We start from the raw sequence: 26,191 nt of genomic DNA on the forward strand, positions 1-26,191 counted from the left end.
TTTTTTTTTTTTTTTTAAAGGCAGTTTAGTTGATGGTGGATAATGAATAGCAAACATGGAGGTTGTGTGTTCGATTCCCACACGATCTTTGCGCGTATGCTGTAACCATGGCTGTAAATTGTGATTGTTACAGCATGCACGCAAAGATCGTACGCGGCGGATACCCTACGTGGTGGATACCTACGTGGCGCTATTTACACGATCTTTTGTTACATTTTCGCCAGTGACATCATGGTAAAATCGTATATAATCTCGTAACTTCATAAAAAATAGCCAAAAAACGATTTTAAGGTTGATTCTATGATTAATGGCATATCAAAAAACCACTCTAGAACAAAAAATCATTTTGCTAGTTCTCTTTTAAACATCTGTCTTTAAACCTGAAGTACCCCCTCTATTATTCTATATTGGATTCGCTGCATTTAAAGCGGGGACTTTGTTGTTGATGAACGAACTTAGCTAAGTTTCCTGAAGAAAAGTTTAGTCGTGGCAGTCTAATAGGCCTAGCCTGCGTGTGTCTTCGTAGCGTGTGAGTGGAATACTCGGAGATTATTGTATGGAATTTCCTGCATGTTTGTGTTAAATTCAATGTGATTCAGGATACCGTGCATTATGGTAAGATTCCTTTTGTTCTAGGCCAATAATAATATTGTGTGATTTTAAAGGCCTAAAAATACTAGTTTTGCCTAGCATAGACCTAGCCGGCTAAACTAGGCCTAGGCCTAGGCACAGCTCGAGTGGAGTGGTTTGCTTATTTTCGACGATGGAGTCTCGTCACCAATTAGACCACCAACACACCAATGCTTAGAACAACCTGCGATCGAAGGCCACTGTAAATAAAGTCACTTTACGGAGCAAGTTCTCAGCTCAATTTATTTCCCCCCTCCCCTTTTTTTTGTTTAACGATGTGTGAATTGCAGGTTTTTGTAGCCCTTATCTTACCTACCTAGTCCTAGGCCTAGGCTTACTGCTGGATAAAGGATTGGATAAATACATTACAAACATGAGATTGATTGATGATGACAATTCAATTCTGTGGGCCTAGGCCTAATATGATAATGATATTTTATTTAATATTAAACCTTGCCTAGCTAGAAAAGTACTAGGCCCTACCTAGGCCTAGCCTTAGTTAATAAAGTACTTTATGGTATAGGCTTATTCGTGAAAGCTCTTAAAAACCAAAACGGCCTAAGTCGAGTAGGCCTAGGCCCAAGGCTAGTTGACGCGATTTTTTTAGGCTAGGCCCAGGTAGGCCTAGGCCAGAATTTGAGGAATGCAACAAAATAGATGAAGATGAGACTTACTGTAGGCCTAATTAAATTCAATAATTGACATGCTTTGTTTTAGATTAAAAAATAATAATGAACAAATCCCGGCGACAAAGCGTCGATCCGACTGTCAACTTCATGTGCTTGAAGGTTACAGCTATTCACGTACCCAGCCGCATTGTTTGCCGTAATTTCACAGGTTTGACGATTACCATGATGAATGTGTATGTCACTGATTCATGTGCACTCATTTATTTATTTGTCCATTTATACACATTATATATCAATTATAATTAAAAGTGAAAAACTTAAAATACAAAATTTAAAACAATTATGGACAATATAGAATAACATTAACAAAATGAAAAAAAAGTAAAGAAATAAAACATAAATCAGGTTTCGTAAATTTTTAATAATCTTCCTGCACCGGACCATGCTCTCATAATAAAACACTTGAATGATCACGATTTTAACTTTAACCTTTGAATGTGTACAGCAACCGGGTCATGCCGGCACACAACGTTCGCTATGACTCAGCTGGGCCTAGGCTATTAAGTTAGCAATGAATAGCAGGGCAGTGTAGTATTTTGTTACAATTAACTTAACTACGGAAACATTTATCGTATTCTTCTTGTCTTTATCTACCAAATAACGTTTTTAACACCAAAATGTAACATTAGGCCATGTAAAATTTTAAAAAATTGGTTAGCATCCTTATGTTATCAATTTTCATGGTAGCAAGGGAGTTTTTTTTTTTTTTTCTCGCATCGAACATGAAAAAGAGTGTCGCAAGGAAAAACAGCAAAAGGAAAAAAAAAATGAAGAAAACAATAAAGACCAAAATTGCATGGGTAAAACATGTTTGTAAATTTACTTAGATTTTACAAACATTGTCTGATTTATATCTTGGTTTAAAATCGGAAGTGTATTTTGTGAGGAGATTTCTTATTATTGGGAAAGCTATCTTTTTCCCAAATGAGAGACAAACCTTAATATTTTATGGCTGAGAAAATGAATTGAAATATTACAGTTCAAACTACTTTGCTATGTGAAGTTGAAGATTTTACCTATCACACTGCTGAGAAATCTATAATGTGATTAAAACTCAGAAGTTTTCAAAGCATGTAATTTATCACAATCATATCAATTTATTCAAATATCTCCTACACATTAATATTATACCCTGCTACTTTACTTGTAAACCATGTAAAAAAATTGGTCACAATGTTTATTGAGAAAACATTTTAGCCCTGTTTAAAATAAGTATTGAAAAGATTAGTTAGTTGAGAGGAAGTAACCTTTCATTATGTTTTGAGGTATATTGTATTCAAAAATTAAGTTAGTGTTCATCCAGTGCAGTACCATGTTTTGTGCCTGACGTGCTCACAAAATATTATGTAATTATATCCGCCATCAAAACAATGATAATAAGAAAAATTCATCTTTTAAAAGCTAAGAATTCTTTCATCTTAAAGTTAGGACAAATTTAAATAATCAGCCCTTGTGCTTCTTGTTAATAATTTTTAACCAAAGACCCTAGGACTGCTAGATTATGCTAGATGTTTATGTTTACGAAGGTACATCCTGCAAAGGGGGTACAGTAATTCCCCTACTTTTCTCGAAAGATGTACCGAGTTCTTCAAAGTGTGCATGAGTCAATTGTGTACATTCGGTCTACGGTCTATTGTCCTTATCCAAGAAGACTTGCTCCACCACCAGAACAATCATAGGCAAGCGTACCACTCGAACCAGTGCTCATATTATTACCGTAGGTTCCAGTGCCCCTGCCTTAACCACTCGGCCACTTGCCTAGCACTACATTATTTTTTTGACATCTTTTGTAATCAGTAGCACGTGTTCAATCATCTAGTTCAGTGCATCACAAAACTCTGCAAACAACAATGAACCCAAAATGTTCCGTCAGGCTTAATAGAAAATCCTATTTGTTATCAATTGTAAATACACTACAGTAACTTAATATCACATACTGTACAACAGATAAAGTAACAATAATAATCACTGGCTATTCTTATTCTTATTCTTATTCTTTATTGCACAATAGAATAATCTGGATGGGAGGGCCTGGTCTCTAAAGTAAACTTAATTACTATAACAATTGTTTGAGAACCACTCCCATCCAGTATAAAAAAAAAACCAAAAAAACATCATTAAAATTATAAACTTCTAATCCTTTTAAATACCAAAACCCTACATTTCATGTCTTTTAGACGATAGAGCAAAGCTTTCTTTGCTAACTAATTTATTTTTTAAAATGCACTTAGTTAAATACACTGAATTTCTCCTTGCCCTCTATGCCAACTATGGTTAGTTAGTGTTCTGATAGCTTAAGTTATATAGGACTTATTACAGTAAACTAGTACTGTACTGTGGTCTGTCCAGTGTTTCAAACCAATCTCCTGGGCAGTATATTAACCTACAGTATGCTACACGTACATTACTCATTATTTTGTTTGATCAGATTATTGGATATTACCCACGCATGAGCTACTTTTGTAAAAAGAAAAAAAAAACTCCTCAAACAAATGTGTTAAATGATTTCATATCTGACAGGCTTTTACGTGACTTGTTTGTGAATTGTTTTTTTGGCTTGTATTTAAACATTCAAAACTCTGTAGTTTGTGCAGTTCTGTGCATCAGATGCAAATGTCGTTATTGCTTAATTGACTTTTGAGGGAAAGGGATCCAGAGGTCTGTAAAGGGAATTTCCCAAGATACAATATAAGGCCCACTCCCCAAAATTCACCCAATTTTGTGTTAAGGGAGATGGGCTTATACCAGAAAAAAATACAGAGGTTTATCATTTATTTTGGTAAGAACATACTGTACAGTAGCAGAATAATTTAAAAATATACAGGAGCCTACAGAATGAAAAATGTTTTTAATCGATGTTTCACATGTTCCATAATTTCTATATTAATTTAAAATTCATAATGATTTAACTGTGCATAGTAAACATTTGCCGAAGATAATTGTCATCTGTTATTCTGTTATTAAAATGTGAGTGTTTATAAGTGCAGTGGGATTGAATTTTTAATTACACTTTTTTGCCCAGGCTCGATGTTCTTATTTTTTGTTGCTAATTTCATTTTCAGGCTCAAAATGTTCTTATTTTTACACACTTTTCAAACATACTGTACAGAATTATTATAATTTAGCATTGCAGTATAATAATGTACTGTGTTTTAGAGGGTACAGTATTACAGTACATGTACATAGTTACACCTACTACAAATATGGTACAGATAAGATTTGTTGATTTTATTTAAAAAAAAAAAAAATAAAAACCTCAGTTGACATTTCACCCATTTTTACATCTCCCTGTTTCACCTCTGAGCTTCAGTTTGTTCTTATTTTGTTCTTAATTTTTAAGCATTTCCAGCCTCATTGTCCTTGTAAAATGTGTTCTTATAAAAAAAAAAGTGTATACAGGTGAAATATAAATCTGTGTTGAAGGCAATAATAATTTAAATGGAATGTTTCGTGTTTCACATTATTCTATCCCATTGCACTCATTAACGTTCTTTATTTGTTTTATGTCTGCCGCTGGGGTCAAAGTGTCATAGGTGTTGTTTCTACCTTTCTCATCTGAACTAAAATTGCATGGTGATACTGTAATAAATATGGTAGATGAATGGAAATGGTTTCATCATTGATTGAAACCATTTCTTCTCATTATCTGAGTGTATAATTAAACAAGCATAAAAACATGTTTTTTAAGAAATACGTACAGTAGGCCTACATCTTCTGGTTCGTTCACACTTTTAGATTATCCTATTAGGACACATTGTTTTTTTTCTTATAAGGATTGCATTTAATACATATTAATACTGTATATATAATGAATAATACTTAATAGATTGAATCACATTGGGGCGAGTCGAGTGACCGAGCGGTAAGGCTGGGGCGCCGCTAGCAGCCTTGACATCGGCGCTAGTTCAAGCCGCTCCCCGCCCATAGTTCAGTTGGTAGGACCAGGTCTTCTCGGATAAGGACTTAAAATGGAGGTCCAGTGTATACATCTGGCTCGTGTGCACTTTAAAGAACCCATTGCATCTTTCGAAAGAGTAGGGGGTTACTCCGATGTTATGGTTCATTTCAGCCCCTGTCGTTGTGGAATGATGTGAACATGTATCTACCATGAAGCGCCTAATTGCGGCTGCTAAGTAGTCACAGACCACGCCCATACGCAATTCAGCACAATGACGCTGCAAGTTATGGGTTATTCTCCTACCTTTACCGTTACCTTTAAAATATAGATGGTATACTGTTGTGGTAATGTGAAGAAAATTTTGGAAGTCATTTTAAAAAGTATCATTTTAAAATAGCCAATAACACTATTTTTAAACTATAAACTCTACATACTCTGGCCAGTAAATTACAAGTTAGTTGTTATCATGCCTCACAATAAAGAAAGAGCCCAGGTTCTAATCTGTATAAAATTAGTAGATTTGTTACTACAAACATGGAGGAAATATATTAATTAATATATTTCCTCCATGCTACAAAGTAGGCCTGTATATTCTGGGGTAAATGGCATTGATGCGATCACATTCACAATGCTACAGGATGTTCTTCTTCTTAAGAAGCGTTCCTAGAAAGCCTTTTTTATTTATCCAATAGAAACACTCACAAATAATTGTTTGCGTTAATTAAAAGTCATTAACCTTGAGTATTGTACTGCTGATTGTGTTATTGTGGATGTTGATAAAATGAAATAAACCTTTAATATGTACTACTGTACATTATATCTTTACCAACTATTACACTACAAAATGCTTCATTTCTTTGGACCAGTGATTAGTATGAACACAATCCCAAGATCAACAATGACGATTGACATGAAACTTATTCTAATGAAAGTAAGCTGTAACGTTAACATTTAAAAAATAAAACTGTAAAGACGATAATTTCTGTTTGGTATTATTGGTACTACAGTACTGTATTGTAGGTGTGTTGCCATTCAAAGGAATTCATTCATGGTAACTTGCTTTAATTTAACAATACTTGTTGAGATAAATTAAATATAGTATATATTCATAACTTACCAACTCTAACTACAAGCTGATTATGAGAAAAGTTAGTTAGAGAACTTTGGTAAATTATAATTTACCAACTCTAACTACATTACCTTTTCTCATAATCAGCTTATAGGTAGGTGACTTTAGGTACTTAGTGTTTTATAATAGTTCAGACAAATATTTTAAGACAAACAGTGCTGCAGTAACTGATGGTACAGTAGGCAGTGTTTGTGCACTTATAGAGGTGCTTTCAAACCTGTGGTCCCTGGTACAATTTCACCACTGCTCCCCTTGTGTTTCAGGTAGAGGGCTGATATGGAAGTTTTTCAGTTAATGTTGCACATGGTATTTTGTATGAATTGTTTAATCAGGTGGTCCTATTGCAATAATATGACCCAAGTGCATGTTAAAGAACACCTGGAAAAGAGTAGGCCTACAGTAGGGGATTGTTTCCAGATGTACTGCCCAATCACCACCTAGAATGACCACATTGGAAATAGGTCTTCAGACTTTTGTGTGTAGTCTGTTGTGTTTACCACATACCCCATAGTTATTTCACCAAAAAAACTCCAATCCAGTCCCACCACACCTCAAACTGAAGTACTGTACTAAACAAAAATGTCAGTAAAGTTTTGTAGTTTTGCATTAATTAAAGAAACAGTAAGTAAATACTCTATTATATAGGCTGACTTGGGCGGCTTCAATTGCAGATAGGTTAGAATAAAGTTAATCCAACTGCATTAGTACAGTATTCATTATCAACACAAATCCTAGGATAATAATTTGTTGTAAATTTTGTTTTTTCTTTAAATTGTTTAAACTCTGTTGTTTTACATAGGACATTCAGTGCAGAGGATAACAAGTAATGAAAAAAAAAAACAGCTTTTTGCTAATTTACAAACCACATTATTAATTAGCCGCAGATGCCATGGCCAATTTTCTAATGAACTTTAATCACACATAAGTTGCTCATTTAAACAGAAGGTTTATAAAAGTTAATTGAGAAAATGGACTGTACTACAGACTTATAGTATAATGTTATGATGATTAATTGTGTTAATACTTTTTGTATATATATAAGAAATGATAAAGTACAAACATGTACTGTAGTCAACTGAGGTGACAATAGCAAAGTTAACCCATGCACAACTAATTAATAATAGAAATCAATGGGGCTGCTGGCAAGATCCTTGTGGAATAGACAGTAGGGAACATTTATGGACTCTATTGATCTATCTTCTCATTGCATGATACTATACAGTGTAGCATGAAATGAAATGATAAACAAAGCTGTCTCAGGAAGTCTTGTTGCATTGTCACTGATTCCCCTGAGGGATATCAGCATCACTGAATTCAAATGCTGTTTATCACCATCAAGCAGCGAAATCGTGGAAGATATACTGTCTAAAATGGAGTATTCCTATAATTGGAATAAATGTATTCGATTCTGACCTAGATTTCAAACATAGCTGATATTTATTTGATCGGAATTGCAAAGAACTTCCGAAGCAATCCAAAAGATTTATTTGTAATGGAGATTGTGATTTTTATATTTATATGGGAGGTGGCAAAGTAATCAAGTTTATATGTTTGAGATGTGTTTCTGAATTATACATAATACTAGTAATTGGTTAAAGCGTCGTCTGTCCTACATGAACATACTGTATAATTTATCTGGAACAGAATATATCGATTTAAAATGTGTGGTTAGTGCTAAACCATATAAAGTATAAGTTTGTCACTGGTTCTATTCCATCAATTTTTCTCCTATGAAATACAGGTTATCAGTGGCGGATTTATGTTCCCCGCCCCCTCCCCCCCTAAATTTTGCAAAATTATAACAATAAAGCAGAAAAAAAGGAAATATTAAAATTTAAGTCTGTTGAGACATGCTAGAGCGGCCAGAACCATACATTTTTTCTTAGCTCAGCCCCAGCCATGGTGGGGATAAGGTGTATAGATCCTCCATCTGTGAAAATCCCTCCTTCCTCCCTCCCCCTCCTCTATTTTGAATTCCTGGATCTGTCACAGGTCTGCATTGTCTTTCAAAAATATACATTTAGATTTCTGTCTGTACAACATGGTCCATGTTAAGATATTATTTAAGAGTACTAGGTAATTATTTTTTGCTGACTGAACATATCTACTGTAATTCACTATCTGGCATTGCACATTGCTTCACTTCCTGATTTTTTACTGACATACTAATAATTACAGTACTTATAACTGGACACAGTACTGCTCTGTTGGTTGTAGGTGGATGCGATTCTATCACAAACGCAATACGACTAGATGTGCATGTTGGTCTTTCTTAATGGTGGTCCAATTCTACAACAGTCAGCAGAGAGGATGTTGGCTCGTCTCCGTCACTGCTGTTTTTTTTGTAAGGTGAAAAGTTTTATGAAATAGAAATAATAAATAAATCAGACTTGAATTACTAAAATTACAATAAACATTTTTATGCATACAGCTTTGCAATTGAAATTGTGCTTAGTCAGCCTCCAGTTACTGTATGCACAATAAAAATAGTGTTTTGATTGATTCGATAATTAATTATAAACAAGTATGAATAACTGACAGTTATACTATAAGGCCAAATATATTTAAAAAAAAAAATAGGCAGAGCATTCCAAAGAAAGACAGAAGCCCAAGAGAAAGAACGACTACCATAATGCTTTGTCGACGGGCGAGTGGAATGAGCAAGTAGAGACTCTGAACTAGATCTCAGAGACCTCTTANNGATTAAAAATCGCTTTTTCGAAAAATCGCTTTTATTCTCGCAGTAGAAACGGGACCAGTTTGAAAAAAGCGATTAAAAAAAATTGATTAAAAACACGCAATGGATAGCGTGTTTGAACGGCAAATAACCGATTTTGGCTGTGTACCTTTTAGCTGCAACACAAAAAATAGTGATTATCAGGTGAAATGTGACCAGGTCAATCACTGTAAAGACTAAATGGTATTAGGCGCGAACTTTCAAAAAAATTTGTCCTCTTGTTCATGTCCTAGACCTACAAGCTAAAAACATCAACATGTAGAGTGACGAATTCGTTTTGTAATTATTTTGTGAGGGGATATTGGGCCTTGGCCTCTCTGCTCTTTTGGGCCTACCGTTGTCCTCGTTTGGTCGATCGTTCATTCATTGTGCCGATGAGCACAGCCAAAAACATTTGCCTTCCCGCCCCACACCGTATCACACACACTCGTCATCATGACAGGAATGAGAAAGACTATCCTCCTATACAATTAGGAAAACAACGTGTTGTATAAACAAAATGGTGACATAATTTCCGTCATGAAAACTGATTTTTGAAAAATCAAAAATGCAGTTGCAACGCGAGCAGGCTGTCTGGTACTCATTAAAAAAGCGGTTTAAAAAAATCGATTATTTTGTGTTTATCAGTAGAAACACACCCATAGATGACCCACCCTTTGATAATTTAATATTCGTTTGGATCATTTTATTATTTTAACATCAATTTTATTTAAAAAAATAATCTTTAATTCATATACCGTCCATCATTTTTAAGGAGCGCAATGGTTTGGGTTGCTTAAATAAATATTTTTACATTACGTTAATTCATAAACAATGTTTGAAACACATTGTACGTGTTTGAACCCATTCGCTAAAAACAATAACAAACATTTTTTTCCTCCAAGTCACATGAGTAGCTTCACAAACATCGTCACAAAATGCACATGGTTGTAAACTTGCTGCACGGCGTCTTGTTGCTGGAGGCTAGTAATGTTATAGAAAGAATGATACCGCTATGCAGTGTGCACTGTTATAATTTAAGAATAAAAACTTGTGAAAATAATGTGTGCTATAACATGAGTTTTCTTGAAGTTTTAATACTTGCTTTTACTGTAATTTAACTTTAGAATGGTAAGCGTTATCTGCCCACGCGTGAACTTTGTATCCCGTGGTTCTGGGTTCTGTTTACTGTGTGATGTTGTTGCGTGATTCGCTAGAGTAGCAGGTCGTGAGTAGTAATGATGGCTGCCTAGAATATTTTGAGTCAATATCAGCTTTTATTATTAATTAAATAATAGATAAGTAAATATGCTCACTATATTCTAGTATATTAAATTAATATTTGAATTTGAATAAACTAAAATGATTGTTGAAACCCACACGGTCGGAAATGTAACGCAGAAAATATACAGACGTCTACGCGAAAAATGGGGATTTCCCTAAGTGTACGTTGTTTTGATGATCGTTTTCCTGGAGAATACAAGCATTTCCAGTTGTTTGTTGTTGAATAATCGGCCGATATTCCGCGTCCTCCAGGCGTTACATCGAGAGGGGTTTATTCCAAATGAGGCTCTGGAGTGAGAGTTTATTTGTGTGGGAGACTGGGGAGGATTTAGGGATTCCGGTTTGTACTCCCCCCCCCCCTCATTTATTGATCATCTAAAATGCCTCAGAAGTTACTTCCGGGCGTAACTCTCGATTGCGCGCCCCCTACTTCGGACACCTGGATCCATCCCGGGGGAGGGTGCCGTCTATTCAAAGCTGTGAAGTTTTCAAGGAGAGCAATTGCTCTCCTTTGTAATTCAAAGAGAGCAATTTAGTGCTCTCCTGCGTTTTACATACGTGATGGACTGATATGTACAGTATTATGCATAGTAAAAAATTAGGCCTATCCTTAACAATAAATAAGCATAGGGCTAACTTAAATACGATAACAAAATTTACATATAAATTTGGAAGTAGCTGTATACACAAATTGAATAAGGTACAAAAGTTTTTTTATAGGAAATATTTCTTGTTAAACATATGTTGACCTGAACAGACTACCAGCTGTTACCATGCCTTAACTATTTAATATATACTTCAAATCATGCTAGTTAATGATGTATTGCCCCTGTTGAGGAAGTTAAAACATGGTTAAACCCACATTTTTTACCTGGCATGATCTAGGGTATTGTAGAACTCCTGCTAGCTTTCATCGATTCTTATACACAAGAATTGTGCCAGGAGCGATATTAATAACTATAGTCATACGCTTCATCGAGGCAATCACTGCTATCATTTTGCCTTAACCATTATCTTGATTGTCTTCTATCCTCGATGCAATTATTTTCTCACTTTGTTATATTGTCAGTTATCTTTATTAATTTGTTTTGCATTGTACTGTATTGAAAACTTATTGTCATCCAACATCTCATTTTACTCAACAACATTACAGTACAAGTATTACTAACTGTATTTGGTGCAGTGATACAGCCTAGGCCTTTGGGTTTTTTAAATGGAAGATTTGATTTGGTTATCGCTTCAGCATTGTTACCATCGCTATCAACATTGATCATTCATCATTATCATCATGATTGTCAATCATTACCAGCAGTAATCATCATTTTTGTCAATATCTTCATCATCATAATCCAATACAATATTTAAGTAAATTTCATGCATTTTCTGATTTATTCCCTTAAAAGAAACTAAATTAGAAAACTTTTATGGTCCCCAATGATCACAGATCTACATAATTTCTATTGCTAGATTTGTGGGAAAATAGGAAAGATTAGGAACATGATACCTCCCATTTTGTCTCTAAGTCAGTATTGCTGATTCTAAAAATAAATTCTGTTCAATGAAATGGCGACCACGTTCTTCTGTTTAATAATAAAAATAATCTCAAATGTTACCCTGGTGACCATCTATGACATTTGTACAGTATACTGCAATAAAAGGTTACGTATCATAAATAAAGGAAAAGAAAGAAAGAAATCCCTCATTAAGTTTGTGCCCATTAGTGAATGCATTACAGGGTATACAGTTAGTTATCTATGTGAAGCATGTAGAAAACTGTAAAATTACAGCAGGCATTAAGTATTTATTTTTGTTTTTTTAGAAATAAATGTTTAGGGGTATTTGCAAGTATTTAGGGAATAAGACCATTTTCACGGAATTTGAAATGAAAATTTCTGATAACCTGGCAACTACCATTTCGGGACTTTCAGAGGCCTAGCATTTCGCTCTACGTACTGTACAGTAGTTACCGTCATGGATTAAATCAATGATAAAACTAAATTACTAACGAGCACAAATATTTCAAACAGAAAAAACAAGTCCAAGTCTTAAAAAGCTATTTCAATATTTACATAATTACAGTAATTAGCAAGATCATATCTGTTGTCTACTGCTGCTGTAGCAAAGGTATAGTGGCGCTATCCGCTCCATTTGAAACTAGCCAGCTACTCAGGCTAGGCCGCTGGAAGTTCCCAGTGAGTTGAAAGATGTTGGCGGCACTGTTTCAAAAAAATCCCGATAAAATTGTCTACTGTATATTAAGTCTCTGATTGAAGCTGCAGATGCAAGCCTACAATACAGTAGTTTTTAGTGTTTCCCTTTACTTGGTATATCTTAATACTGTAGTTGTCGGAAAAACATTTAAATTGTGTTACACAATTTGCTGATAACATCTTAAGATAAGAGAAATAAAATTCAATAATTATATTTATTAATAATATTTGTTAATATATTTATTGATGCTATTCTGCTGTATTTATTAATAATAATAATTATTAATAAGTTACTAGCTTTCTGTGAAAAAAATCAGAATGTCAGAAAGAAAACAAATTTTTTTTGTGACACAAAAACACTACATTATAGCTGTAGGTTTTTACCACATAAAATTAAAAGGTCTGGAAATTTGCTATAATAATTTTATACTTCCATCTGGTATCTAATAAAGTTTATTAAAATAAACTTGTTTGATTCTAAGTACTGTAAGCTATTCAGACATGTGCAGTGAACATTTAGAGGTTTGCATAGTAGTATATTTTTTTTATTGAAGGTCTTTATTTGTACTTAATATTTGTTATTTTTTGTATATCTTATTAGGCATGAAACTTTTTGAAAGTGTTGTTACATAATTATTTGCGTGATGTCTTAGATGGGTTCCAGTCCTTTTTTGTTGTTTTAATCAGTGAAAACTATTAAAAATCAATCAATTTTAGCACCAATGGTATTCCATATTACTTATTTGCTTGGCTTTCAATACTATACTTTTTTTGTGGGATAATTCGCAACCAAATTCAACAACATAACAAAAACAGATTGCTGGTAGCACTCTCAGAAATTGTCTAAACACTAGGAAAAGTCAATAAAATACAGACTTGGGGCAAGTCTAATGATACTGTATCTTTGTGAGAGTCAGTCTACTGTACTGTCTTTGAATCCTGGGATAGTCTTAAGGGTTATTACCAGAATGTCTAATTTTTAAAATATTTTTGAGTTGCTTAGATGCTTTTTGAACTAATGTTGTTCTTTGTATTTCCCTTTTTTACAATTCATCCTTAATACTGTATGTGGATATGACATGTATGGAGTTCTCTTGATATTTTCTGACCTACATATGTCACCAATTTGGCTTATCGAAAATATCTAACCCTTGGATTATGTATAAAATTGTCTTTTTAAATTAAATACAGAATAAGTAAAATATGAATAAATAAATTGAAAGATATAACTAGGATATAATTAGATTAAATGTAGGGAAAAGAAATCTCATAATAAATTACTGGTAATGCCATAAGCTATCCCTCACTAAAGTGGAATCACCCATAATTAATGAGGACTGTGTCAGCATGATAGGTGAGCCACATCACTTTGAAAGACTACACTATTCAATCAAAAGGGATATATTTATACTGCTATCAATTTTAGCAATGATTTATCCTCTTTTTTAATGGCAATGGATATTGAATTTGATATAGAGACATCTCTGAGGTGATGATATTTTTATATCTTCAGTGATGTAATGGATGCTAAGCAATCCATTATGATTGTTCTACTAAATATCGAGATTTAAAATTCTGCTTATCAATGCATTAATATAATTGATTAGTTGTGTTGATGTTTCCATTAATACCTAAACCTTTATTCATCAAGTTCCCTGATATTCAACCCCCGGCCCGCAGACCAAATCCAGCCCGCCAAAGATTTCGACCTGGTCCGCGAAACATTGCTAAAAATAAATCTTTTTCTGGCCGATTTTTTGAAAAAGTTTTTCTGTTTAGAGCAACACCACATCCTTACTCCAGCACCCCTACTCTAGCAATGTTTACAAGAGTGTGGCTTTTTCTGAATCTAAGCTCATTGTATCTAGTGGTGTAGGGTACTGGTATGGAAAAGGGTAAGACTAATAGGGACAATGGATTAAGTAAGACACTGATATGATGTGATGTCTGACCAGTTGCAGCACTAGTAGACTCGGGACATGTTATTTTGTTGAAAACACTGCTTTGAAAACTTACTTTGCTCACCCCAACCCTAACCATTGGTGAGTGGATATTTTTTTTGGTAGGAACATTTCTAGTGGCAGGGTAGGAGAACCTAGAGTATAGTTTTTTTTTTTTCTCTTTCAAAATTCTAAAAGAAAGAAAAGAGAAGAAATGAAAATTAAATTCAAATTTAGTCCAAGAGTGACATTTCCGACCATCTAGAGGTGCCATAATAATAATTTTCTTGCCTCAGCCCCACCATGGGGCTGAGGCAGTATTTTCCCCTATCTGAAAGTTGTTCCCTGACCAACTTCTATTTTGAATTCACCGCTATAAAAGGAAATGGAAGTACCATGTCGACCCACCGCTGGTCTCAACAAGTCGGGACTGGCCCCCAGCTTAAAAAGGTTGAATACCAGGGATCTAGTTAGTAATCTCAGTACTGCTTGTCCGTGATCCACCATGTTTATACAGAAACTCATACTTTCCATTCAATCAGAACACCATCTTAGAGACAATTCTGTAGCTATTGGGACAGTCCCACACAATTTTTCTAACAGGTCCATAAAGAATGGGTCAACACTTTTTAAAAATGGGTCCAAACTATGCAGTTTTATGCATAAATGAGTCTACTTTTTTGAAAAATGGGTCCATATTCCTCATTTTAGCCTAAAATAGGTAAACTTTTAAAAATGGGTCCAGATTTTTCATATTTTTGCATAAAATGGGTCCACGTTTTTTGAATTTACGTGTAAAATGGGTTCACCCAGATATTGCCCCGCACGGTTTGAAAATACTGTCTACAGCATTGCCTCGAGATTGACCCAGTTATTTACCCTGGAAGTACAGTACAAACACAGGTTAGTACTAGGCCTATTCATATGACAAGTCATATTCTGATCATTCTTTTCTGTAGATCAACAATTTCTTATAGTACCTCTTAAAACTTGTTTTTTTCACAATGATTCTTTTATTTGCCTCTGTAAATAGTAGGCCCCTATTTAAAGCAACAACAATTCCTTATTACATTGTATTGTGTATTGTTTTGTCATGGTCAAATTATATCTGAACCACTTCCAGTCAAAGCCACCATGAAAGCGTTGATACCTACTACCAGTTTGTGTCTATGGGAAGGTATGGGGGAATCTCTCTCCCAAAATTTAAAAAAAAAATACCCTCACTGGGAATTTGCTAGAATGCATTTTTTTTTTAGTGTTAATGATTTTTTAGATAATTCTGCCTGAATGTGCTTCTTGGGTATTCATGCCCTTTGAATGGGGGGGGGGTGGTGCGTTTTGCGAGCGCAGCGAGCAACCAGGCTGGGGACCAGGGGGCCGCCCAGGGCCCCTGGTCGGGGTCCAGGTGCAAGGCCCTGGAGAAGTTTGCTTTCTTACGTCCTAGTAGACTAATTTGAAGGCATTTTATCATGTTAATCTCTATATGTCCGTGAACACAGTGATAGGGCCAATCAAAAAAATACCAGTGGAGGACATGGAGAAACAAGCAAATTGTTTCCCAAATGAAAAATACTACTGTATAAATTCGTAACCATTACGAATAAAAATTCAAAATCAATTCTGCTTTTAAGTGGACGTTTTTCGATTTAGGGGGGTTCGTACGTACCCAACGCACACCCCTGGATACGGGCCTGGTATTTCCACTACTCATGGTAATTCAGCTTTGTTTTCTCTATAATATATTCAAATATAAATTGTCTGTCATCTTACTGCTAATGTGTATTGTTATTTCTTTTTATTGCTATTATTTATTGTTTACTGTCATAGTTTTAGTTATTTTTCTTTATTGACATTTTTATTTTATTTTCATTTTCTTTTAAAATTATTAACCATATCACTAAAAAGAAAGATTTTTTTTTCAAAATTCATAATAAAGATAATAATATAGTACTTATTAGGCTTTTGCAATCAGGTCCTAAATTATTTATTGCTAGTATTATTCTAACAAAAATCTAAAAACAAACAATTTCTATGGATGTGAACATACATAAATGAGCAATTCGTCCCTTTTTAGAATGGTAGAGTCTTAAATGAAATTAACCCAAACTTCATTGGGGCTATGTGAGATTGTGGCACAGCTACTGTAGCTCTGCCCTGTGTACAGACTGTAGCATTTCATTCAGATTGACCTTGCTGAAGAGGAAGTCCATGTCATTAGACTAGCTATTTCCTCTGCTTAGATAGTACTTTATGTAACTAACGGCCAATCTCTAAACCATTCATAGTGGTGACGTGAGGGAAAGGCGAATACAATACGTTCAGAATATTTATTGGTGTGTGTGTGTGTAGCAGGTGAGATGAATGAATGATTAAAAGTGACGGAAGTGGAAGTTCCTTGCCAAATGTGACAGCCAACAAAGTTTAATTCGTAAATTGACAACGTGCAGTATTAGTGAACATATTAGCACATACGGAAATACTGTAGAACAATCCATTAAAGGTAAGTACAGTAGCCCTAACAATTTTACCCTATGGGCCAGTTGGTTATGGGTTGTATCATATACATCCAATTCTTACCGACCAAGACTTGAAAACGGCTAAGGCTTTTGTCCAGCTGCAGTGGACCAACCATGGCTGAAAGTGATGATGATTATGACAATATGATATAGATAGCTATGTACCTACCATATATCTTTTCTTTGTTCATTGAACTTGTTTTATCAATTAAATAATTGGAGTAATTTCATAAATTGTTGCTAGTAGTAATGTTTTTACATTCTACAGTATTCATACATAGTGATAGTATTTTTCCGTATCCCTGTGTTTAAGACTTTGTAATCCATCTGTGATGAAGGTATCCAACTCTACTGTATGGTAGAATGCCAACAGAGGTTTTCGAAATTAAATTTCCATTAAATTTAAAGTCTCCACAGGTATCGTCATTCTATTTCATCTGCACCTTACATTCGTCAGCTTCCTTCACAAACATCTCTTGTCTTCAAGTTTCAGTAGAAGTAGAAAGTCCTATTTTATCAGTATATTGCCGTGAGGTGCTTTATACTTATGCGTTCTATAATTATGTCACATTTGTATCAGGTCAAACATGACTGATGTGACCTGTATCTGTTTTCACCCTATGGTATACAAGTGTCACAACATGAAATGCTAAGAACCCAAAATTGTTCAGTGGAATTAGATTTATGTCAAACGAATGTTTGTTGTGTTTATATTCTTAATTCTTGATCCAATTTGATTCGGGTCAGAAGTTAGAGATGACTTGGTTTCCCATTATCAAAATGTGGAGTTTATTATGAGGTCATCTATGCTTATATAGACTGAGTTTATGAGTTAGTTGGTCATCACCTAGGAATGTTATTTTTGTACTAAAACATAAATTGCTTATATAAAATAAGACCTTTCATTCTCATACCAACACCATTAGCACCCTTTCTGATACTTAAGTTACAGTTACCTTAGAGTCTTTAAAGTTATGTTATAGTATGCAGTCAATAAACAGCATTTTGACCTATTAGTTTACACATGAATGATTCAAGAATTTTATAGAATTATGTAAATTTCCGTGTACTTTCATTCCCATCTAATTGGGAGTGACACAAGCAATCTGCAGGAATATGCGTTTCCTATAATATGTTATTATGAATTTTTTAACAAGGGGTCATTCACAGTTATCAACATTTTCACAAGTGTAAAATAATACTCTTGGGGAGGAATCAGATACCTTAGCACATTCACAAATGTTAATTCAAATTACTTATTATTTGAAGAAAAAAAAATGTTTTTCATGTAAAAACTGAGTACTATACTCAGTGGTTTGGTGCGTGGTGGTTTGGTTTGGCGCGTGGTGGTTTGGTTTGGTGCGTGGTGGTTTGGTTTGGTGCGTGGTGGTTTGGTTTGCCAACCTCAAGGTGGGGGGGGGGTTTCAATCCCTCACTGTGCATTTCGCTTGTGTCCTTGGGCAAGGCACTTTATCTGTATTGCTTCTCCCCACCCAGGAGTATAAGTGGGTACCTGGTAAGGTTAAATGCCAATATGCGCTGATGTAGCTACTGCAACATTATGGAATACTCCCCCAGAGAACTTGAGTTTGTCTTCCATGGGTGTTTAATGACTGTGGTAATGATAATGTGAAGCACATTGAGGGCTTAACAATATGCACTAAAGTCTACCATTATTATCATTATTCCCACTATCAAAAAGGAGTGGTGTTGCAAAATCAGAATTTAGGCTGCCAGTATACACATTTAGAAAGGGAGAGGGGGTACAGTAAGAATACTATACATTAATGAAAATGCTGATAATCATTATTTTGAGGATGTTGGATTGCTGCACCGTGTGTTTTGCTTTGAGAAAAAATGCCCTAGATGACTCATAAAATGTTTAAAAAAATATATATTTTTTATTTGGCCTATTGCCGTAATTCATCAGTATACAGTAGGCCCACTAAATAGTACAGTGTACCTGCTTTACAATACTTTTGATCATGTGCCAGTTTTTCTCCAGGCAAATGTCTACAGGTAGGGTATGATTGGCATAAGGGTGGGAAGAGGGGGAGAGGGTGGGTAAGGGGCTGCTTAATAACACATGAGGATGATTTGCGAACTTATCAAGCATATTGCCTTGGTCACATCTATCTATTTTTCCCCAGGTATAGTATGGCGTCAAACATGTTGGTGTGAACATGTTGTTGAAAATTGGGAAGTAATGGACAGTCCAGGATTAATGTAGTGTGAATCCTAATGGCCTGCAAAATATAATCAAATCCCTGAAGATGTAAATAATTCCTGTGACCTTGAGTTTGTTTATCTGTCTGAGCAGTAGCATTGTTTTGGTAACTGTGTGCATATTATGTTTAATGGCTAACAGATAACTGTCTTGTTCATAACCACTCATGATTTGTAAATTTTTTCAGTGTTCTTTACAAGATTTTTTTCTATACTTATTTTGGTAATAATCATTATAAATTGTCAATATGACTCTGCCTCTGGACATATTTCAATAATCACTTGTGTTGTTATCAATATTGGACTTTTCAAAAAGTAGAGACATCCATGGCTTACTGTATATCCCTCTGTAAAATTACATCACTTGAAAAAAATAAAGAATAAAATATCTTTGAAGATTCTATAATGTGAATTAGCTACTTCGCAGCTCAGAACTATTATAGTCTACATTGAGGAGCTTATTCAATTCGATTATTGAGAGTAGAGCAGGGGTCCCAAGTTGGAAAAAACCATTTCCAGGAGATTCGTTTTAATAACATTGGGGGCGCTATATATTCTATGAGGGAAAATGTAGATACCAAACGAAGGGCCACGCCACCATGATTGAGGCTGAGGTGATAGACATTTTTTTTAGAATAGTCGCCTTTAGAAGCTGGAAATGGCGCTGTCAGACTGCAAAAACTAATGGGCAACCAAAGTTTCGGCTTCCGGGAGACTTCGGGGGGGGGGGGGGGTTCCAGGAGACTTGGGACCCCTGGTAAGATTATTGAAAAGTACTGTATGAGTGACAATTGAATTAGGAAAATGAAAAAAATGATGATTTCCAAATGACAATGATTTTATTGTATACTCTTTTGAAAGAGGAAAGGATTTCACCACATATCACCACTAGCCAACTACTGGTACTGTATCTCTCACAACTTCCCGCCATTATTCTGAGTCTGTATTCCAAATTGGCACACTTTCACTGCTAACAAAAACATATATAGTAGTTAATAGCTTAGTAAATAAATAAAGCTTTGTTTTTTCTGCAGTAAATATTGAGGAATTTGGCACTTACATACACAATAGGGCTGATCATAGGCTTAACGGTATAATATACATATTTCCAAAGCAAAATTCTGGTGGTATTCCAAAATAAGGGTTTAAAGCCAGGCTCCGGGGCATAGACCTAGACATAAAAAGCATATTTGACGAAAAACTTGGAAGTGGTTAATAAGATACAGATTTTTAAATATATTTAAAAACTGGGGGAAAAGGTGGAAAAAAGGGTGGTTAAAAGAGTGATTATGCCCATTTTCCCCAGTTTTTAAATATTCAAAAACCTGTATCTCATTAATCACGTACAAAACAATATTATAAAAGTAATCAGTCAAAATATATTAAAGGAAATTTATTGTTGATAAGGCCTGGATAGCTGGATAGAAGATGCAATCTATGGCTTAACAAAATTCTAAAGAGAGTTATCAGGATGTTTATGTTAGAATTATAGCTTTAAATCCTTTTTATAATAATACACAGTAATAATAATCTTTGTGTGTCATATCTTAAGCAAACTTTATATAATAAGCTAAAGCTGGTCTTTTGTTTATTAATTTTCATAATAAATGAACTCATTAAAATTCACATGTTTGCAGTTACTGTTAAGAAAACAGAGATTAAACTAAAAGAATAATATACTGTAGTACATCATCAGGAACAGGATTGTTTTGAATCGAAATGTACAAAACCTTTACAAGGTTAGAGGTTCTGATTGTAAAAATGTCAATTCAAACTCTTTAGCCTTGTTTAAACCATTTTCTGTGTGTAATGATGGCATATTTGATAGCAATCATGTCAGTATCTTTAAGCACAAAATAATTTGCCTGTTCAAATTATTAACTGACCCATTGCCCCAGTTCAGCCTATTGGCACAAAAACTTGTCACCATTGTTTAGTTTTCAATTATTAATAATTTGACAGTTACTCTAGCATGCTACAGTATGTGGATTGACAGAATTATAAACTTTGTCATTCAAATGTGTTGATGATAAGGCCTGGATAGCTGGATAGAAGATGCAATCTGTGTCTTAACAAAATTCTAAAGAGAGTTATCAGGATGTTTATGTTAGAATTATAGCTTTAAATCCTTTTTATAATAATACACAGTAATAATAATCTTTGTGTGTCATATCTTAAGCAAACTTTATATAATAAGCTAAACCTGGTCTTTTGTTTATTAATTTTCATAATAAATGAACTCATTAAAATTCACATGTCTGCAGTTACTGTTAAGAAAACAGAGATTAAACTAAAAGAATAATATACTGTAGTACATCATCAGGAACAGGATTGTTTTGAATCGAAATGTACAAAACCTTCACAAGGTTAGAGGTTCTGATTGTAAAAATGTCAATTCAAACTCTTTAGCCTTGTTTAAATCATTTTCTGTGTGTAATGATGGCATATTTGATAGCAATCATGTCAGTATATTTTTAGCGCTTAGTAGAAATGCGGTCAATGAATAGATGCAGTATCAGGAGCCATTTTAAAATGTAATGGATGGTTTTATTTAGAGTATTTATTCTGGTATAGATATAGTCAAATGATGAAAAAGGCTGATGGAAAGCCTAGCTAGATGTGATGATAATAATAATGGTTGTGTCTCAGACTCTCAACCTTGCGGTCAGGGGTTCGAAACTCTCGCTGTACAAGTTGCTTGTGTCCTTAGGCAAGACACTTTATCTACGTTTGTCTCTCTCCACCCAGGTGTATAAATGGTAAAACAGACTGCAGTGACAGGCACTCCGGCCTGCTTGAGGTTTCAAACCTTACTTTTTTTAATTATACTGTATTATATGGAGGAATTATTCCTCCATATTATAATTTAGCTCAAATAAAATACTGTTAAAATTACAAATTATTGAAATATTGAAAAATACATTTTTATAATAGAATCAGATGTATCATTTATGATAAAATTAATAGATAATTGCATGTCTAAATTATTAGTAATACTGTATGGGTCTTAAAATTTTAACATCCTGAGTTTTCTTTCTTTGATTTTTTGTGATGCAGTCCAGACCACAATCTACAGTATGCACTCGCTCAAATATATTATTGTGGGGTATATGTTACAGTATGTTTATTTGTGGAGTTGAAAACCTAATTTTGCCTAATTATTTCAACATATGTGACCATGGGTCAAGGATTTCCATGTAATCCCTATAGTGTATTACATATTTAGGGGTAATTCCTTGGGAAAAAACATTTTAACATGTATACAGTATTCTACACACAGGAAGTCAATTGGTCAAGTGTACTGTATACATACAGGTACCAAGGAGACAGTCCCATGTCTTACATACGTTCTATAAATGTTCATCATCACATAGGCCTACAGTACAGTACATGGATAATAATAATATGTTTTATATAGCGCTTAACATGGGTAACATGGATGACAACATGTTATTACAGTAGAACCCCCTTCTTTGGGACACCTCTATTATATTTGTGGGGGACACTTTGTCAGCCACAAGTCAAGGGAAAGTATACCTTTTAACACTATGGCAAACCCCTATTAAGGTGACACTTTTTTGGTCCGGAACGTGTCCCCTTAATAGGGGTTCATCTAAATTCTAATCTTACACAGTAAAAATGAATAATTTCAAACTTAATACAGTAGTCATGTTAGGAGGTACAATGTAGTAATCACCAAAAATTGATGATATAGGCCTACATGTACTGTAATTCTCTATTTGTTGGCTTTCCTTCTTTTTTAATCAACCGGTTACAGAGAAATTCTTGTGCCTGAGTGTGCTGTCTCACCAACAGACGTTTACATGTACACCCATCTTTCAAAATCTGCATTGGCTACCTCTCCGACAATGTATTAGTTTTAAGATGCTTATAATTTGTTTTAAGGTTCTTCAATCTAAACAACCCTCTTATCTTTTTCACCTTCTTAATTATGTCCCAAACCAAAGACTCCGCTCTGAAAACAAAAATCTCCTTATCATCCCAAAATTTAAAAACAAAAACATACGGCAAAAGAACATTCGCCTATGCTGTTTCATCGATAAGAAAACTAAAAAATGAATTGGAATAATCTGAGGTACTGGTTGTAATTGAACAAGTAAAAATCAGGAAATGGATTTAGAGGGCATGCCAAAACAGCTGACAGATGATGGAACAAAAATTTAACAATAGAATTTACACCAAGAACAGGTACTTACAGTCAAGGAAGACAAAAATCCAGGGGTGGCATTAGCTTGTCATGGACAGGTTATCCATAGCTTCCCTGACAGATGAGCCACTGATGAGGGGGAAACATTTAGTTTAATGTGACCATCTAGATGATAGCAGGATCATGCCAGCTGTAATAGCTGTCTCTGTTTTACAAAGTGATTGACATATTTTTTTTCTGTGACATATTTTACTGCGACTCCCCAACAGTTTAAGCCGTGTCACAAATAGCTGGACCTCGCCCCAGCTGACCCATCCACTGGTGCCACCCCTGCAGAAATTAAGATGGAGAAGTGAAATTATATAATTACTGACACGACTTGGATGAGAACTGCTCAGATTCAGAATAATCAGGAGTAAAGGTTCCTGTTGGAAAGGCCTTTATCCTTCAGGAGGCCAATTATGATGATGATGATGACGATGATGATGAAAATGTGAAATGAAACAAGTGAAATAATTTTTCATTCAAAAACTAGATCATTCTTTTTTAAATCAAGTACAGTATGCACTACTGATAAAGAAAAAACTTCTGTTAAATATCATCCAAATTTTAAATATGTTTCTGTGTTACCCTAATTTAGGTATCTTGCAGACTGATTAACCTTAAATAGGAAATTGGAGAAAGAGAAAATACTTTTCTTGCCGCTTATTAAGTTGTGCGTGATAATTTTATTTGAATTTTTATTATTCGCATAGAAACTTTGTGTGTGTGTTAATCAATAATCGTTTTCATAGTCTGTAAATAAACGATAACTATTATTCTTGATCTGTTTCTCGTTAGAGTTGATAACCCATTTGATTCATTATGAGTAATATTTTAATTAAGTTTTCCAGCCTTTTGTTTTAAAGATTTAACTAGTGACCGTATCTTTTCTCTCCTTTCCTCTCTCCTTCTGTCTAAATCATTATTTGTATTCACATCAGATGACGTGGGACATCTTGTGCCATTACGCTTAGTGCTTGAGATTACCTCGACGGTGTTTTTTGCAATTTTACATTCAGAACATGTAATCTGGATTGTTTTAGAATGATGGAGAAATGTCAGAGTTATGCATACAACATAAGATACAAAGTTAATTGCACTTAACGGTTATTACTGTTTTACATCTGAGGAGCAACGTGGCGCAGAATGCAAACATTTCAATATGTTGTGCACCGTGCGAGAATTTCAGTATGGCGATGAAGGAAAATATCTAAGTATATTTTTTAAGATCTAATGTGCAAGAATACTAAATGTTAAGATACACCATGCAAGAATCATAAATTTTGTTGATGCAGTGTGTAAGAATCTTAATTTGTTTAGATGCACCATGGGGGAAGCTCAATTTGTTATGGTGATGAAAGAATTAAAATTTTGTTGATGTAGAGTGCAGGAAATCTTAATTTTTTTGAGATTCGGCATGCAAGACTTTCAATATTCAGTGGGTTTGATGCAAGAATAACAAATTTTGTTGAGAGAATCTGAATTTCTTGTGATGTAGTATGCAAGGATCTCAATTATTGCACTAACCTTTCCAGTTTACCATATATTGCAATGACACATTATTGAGAGTCTCGGATTGCTTTTTAATTCTACTAATATATTCTACCAATGTTTTGATTGTTACTGTAATCGGCATCCAATACAGCCCACTCAGCGCCAGACGAAAATTACCATTAGTGACCATCATGAGGGAAATGTAGTAATTGAGAATGCAGAATTGTATGTGATGAAAATATTTACTCTCCTTTTGGGTCTCGCTAACTGGTTACTGGTCAGTTTCATTGCCAACTTGTTAATGACTAATAGTAATTCGATCTTCATCAAATTTGAAAAACTAAAAAAAAAACGCTGTCGGTAATAATCCCGTCGTTTAGCAGAATAATGTGGCAAATATTTTTTTTTTAAATGTCAGTTATGTTTTGCTTCAATTCTTGATTGAGGTGTATATGGATTTTTATGAGTTGGGATAATGGACATACATTTCAAATGTGATTTGTTGATTGCATTTGTTACATTCACATTTTTTTTTAATAGCCTTGTTTCACATTGTCTGGCTTTCATAATTGCTAGTGACTGAGAAAAGCAGAAAAACTTGCTTTTTGGATTATATACTGTACTGTAGTTGAGGAAGGTTTAAGATGATTGTTAATGATTTTGGAGTATAGTAGTGAGGTAATGATGAATGAATTGCAATAACGGTCTTTCATGTTCTCTTTAAGTGGGTCTCTCCAATGTTCAAGACAGTAATTATGATGGTGGTGGAATAGTGAGAATGATAGATGGGGTGATAATGGTGAATGTTAGGATATTTATAAGTAAGTTCTGTTTAGTGGGTCTCTCCAATGTTCAAGAAGATGGTGGTGATTATGATAAAGTTGGTGGTGGAAGTGAGAATGATAGATGGAGGTAATATTGGTGAATGTTAGGATCTTTTTAAGTTCTCTCTAGAGGGTATCTCCAATGTTCAGGAATATGGCGGTGATTATGATAAAGTTGGTGGAAGTGAGAATGATAGATGGTGGTAATAATAGTGAATGCTGGGATCTTTAAGTAAGTAATTCTCTCTAGTGGGTCTCTGCCATGTTCAAGAAGACAGTGGTGATTATGATAAATTTGGTACTGTAGTGTTAGACCAGGCTATAATTGAGATAGGTGCCACTTGGAGAGGTAGAAATTCTCATATGGTTTTTCTAGACCAGATTTTTATGGGGAATCAGAATATGTGAGGTAAAAGGGGTGTAAC

At 34.5% G+C, this 26,191-nt stretch overlaps 1 protein-coding gene across 1 annotated transcript in view; it reads left to right on the top strand.

Moving 5' to 3' along the window:
- The first annotated feature begins 16,704 nt into the window (after positions 1-16,704).
- The window catches only part of LOC117123315 (chondroitin sulfate N-acetylgalactosaminyltransferase 1-like), a 53,252-nt gene continuing 43,765 nt past the window's right edge, over positions 16,705-26,191 (top strand). Inside the window, exon 1 of the mRNA XM_033269200.1 lies at positions 16,705-16,996. The gene's annotated coding sequence lies outside the window, so the exon portion shown is untranslated. The remainder of the gene's footprint in view (positions 16,997-26,191) is intronic.

Source organism: Anneissia japonica, unplaced genomic scaffold (genome assembly GCF_011630105.1).
Source record: "Anneissia japonica isolate Jap-2015-1 unplaced genomic scaffold, ASM1163010v1 scaffold287732_len518695_cov146, whole genome shotgun sequence".
Classification (NCBI taxonomy): Eukaryota; Metazoa; Echinodermata; class Crinoidea; order Comatulida; family Comatulidae; genus Anneissia; species Anneissia japonica.